Genomic DNA, 2,414 nt, shown 5'->3' with positions numbered 1-2,414 from the left:
CATGGACTTCCACTGGAAGATCCTCATCAGTTTTTAGCTGAATTCTTGCAAATTTGTGACACTGTCAAGACTAATGGGGTTGATCCTGAGGTCTACAGACTTATGCTATTCCCTTTTGCTGTAAGAGACAGAGCTAGGATATGGTTGGACTTACAACCTAAGGACAGCCTGAACTCTTGGGAAAAGCTAGTCAATGCCTTCTTGGCAAAATTCTTTCCACTTCAAAAATTGAGTAAGCTTAGAGTGGAAGTCCAAACCTTCAGACAGAAGGAAGGAGAATCCCTCTATGAAGCTTGGGAAAGATACAAACAATTGATCAGAAAATGTCCTTCTGACATGCTGTCTGAATGGAGCATCATAGGTATTTTCTATGATGGTCTCTCTGAACTGTCCAAGATGTCTTTGGATAGCTCTGCTGGAGGATCTCTTCATCTGAAGAAGATGCCTGCAGAAGCTCAGGAACTAATTGAAATGGTTGCAAATAACCAATTCATGTACACTTCTGAAAGGAATCCTGTGAACAGTGGGACAAATCAGAAGAAAGGAGTTCTTGAGATTGATACTCTGAATGCCATATTGGCTCAGAACAAAATATTGACTCAGCAAGTCAATTTGATTTCTCAAAGTCTGTCTGGAATGCAAAATGCACCAGTCAGTACTAAGGATGCTTCATCTGAAGAAGAAGCTTATGATCCTGAGAACCCTTCAATGGAAGAGGTGAATTACCTAGGAGAACCCTATGGAAACACCTATAATTCTTCATGGAGAAATCACCCAAATTTCTCATGGAAGGATCAACAGAGACCTCAACAAGGTTTCAACAACAATAATGGTGGAAGAAACAGGTTTAGCAATGGCAAGCCTTTTCCATCATCTTCTCAGCAACAGACAGAGAGTTCTGAGCAGAGCCACTCTGACTTAGCAACCATGGTCTCTGATCTGATCAAAACCACTCAAAGTTTCATGACTGAAACAAGGTCCTCCATTAGAAACCTGGAGGCACAAGTGGGACAGCTGAGCAAGAAAGTTACTGAACTCCCTCCTAGTACTCTTCCAAGCAATACAGAAGAAAATCCAAAAGGAGAGTGCAAGGCCATCAACATGGCCGAATTTGGAGAGGATGAAGAGGCAGTGAACGCCACTGAGGAAGACCTCAATGGACATCCACTAGCCTCCAATGAGTTCCCCAATGAGGAACCATGGGAATCTGAGGCTCAAAATGAAACCATAGAGATTCCATTGGACTTACTTCCGCCTTTCATGAGCTCTGATGAGTATTCTTCCTCTGAAGAGGATGAGTATGTCACTGAAGAGCAAGTTGCTAAATACCTTGGAGCAATCATGAAGCTAAATGACAAGTTATTTGGTAATGAGACTTGGGAGAATGAACCTCCTTTGCTCACCAAAGAACTGGATGACTTGTCTAGGCAGAGATTACCTCAACAGAGACAAGATCCTGGGAAGTTTTCAATACCTTGTACCATAGGCACCATGACCTTCAAGAAGGCTCTGTGTGACTTAGGGTCAAGTGTAAACCTCATGCCTCTCTCTGTAATGGAGAAGCTAGGGATCTTTGAGGTACAAGCTGCAAGAATCTCACTAGAGATGGCAGACAATTCAAGAAAACAAGCTTATGGACTTGTAGAGGATGTTCTGGTTAAGATTGAAGACCATTACATCCCTGCTGATTTCATAGTCCTAGAGACTGGGAAGTGCATGGATGAATCTATCATCCTTGGCAAACCCTTTCTAGCCACAGCAAAGGCTGTGATTGATGTGGACAGAGGAGAATTGATCATTCAAGTAAATGAAGAATCCTTCGTGTTTAAGGCTCAAGGATATCCCTCTGTCACCATGGAGAGGAAGCATGAAGAGCTTCTCTCAAAACAGAGTCAAACAGAGCCCCCACAGTCAAACTCTAAGTTTGGTGTTGGGAGGCCACAACCAAATTCTAAGTTTGGTGTTGAACCCCCCATTCAAACTCTAAGTTTGGTGTTGGGAGGTTCCAACATTGCTCTGAGTATCTGTGAGGCTCCATGAGAGCCCACTGTCAAGCTACTGACATTAAAGAAGCGCTTGTTGGGAGGCAACCCAATGTTATATTTTATCTATTTTCTTTTGCTATTTTATGTTTTCTGTAGGTTGATGATCATGAGAAGTCACAAAATCAATTGAAAAAGCAAAAACAGAATGAAAAACAGGAAGAAAAACAGCACACCCTGGAGGAAGAACCTACTGGCGTTTAAACGCCAGTAAGGCTAGCAGATGGGCGTTTAGCGCCCAGTCTGGCACCATTCTGGGCGTTTAACGCCAGAAAGGGGCACCAGACTGGCGTTAAACGCCAGGAAAGGGCAAGAACCTGGCGTTAAACGCCAGAAATGGGCACCAGCCCGGTGTTCAACGCCAGAATTGGT

General features: G+C 43.4%; 1 non-coding gene across 1 annotated transcript; it reads right to left on the bottom strand.

Moving 5' to 3' along the window:
* Positions 1-234: 234 nt before the first annotated feature.
* On the bottom strand, positions 235-338 carry LOC130984363 (small nucleolar RNA R71). The gene has a single exon (XR_009088303.1). It is a non-coding gene; the product is annotated as a small nucleolar RNA R71 (small nucleolar RNA).
* Between the last annotated feature and the right edge of the window lie 2,076 nt (positions 339-2,414).

Source organism: Arachis stenosperma, chromosome 5, assembly GCF_014773155.1.
Source record: "Arachis stenosperma cultivar V10309 chromosome 5, arast.V10309.gnm1.PFL2, whole genome shotgun sequence".
In the NCBI taxonomy this organism is placed as follows: domain Eukaryota; kingdom Viridiplantae; phylum Streptophyta; class Magnoliopsida; order Fabales; family Fabaceae; genus Arachis; species Arachis stenosperma.
This window is presented reverse-complemented; position numbering and strand designations above follow the sequence as displayed.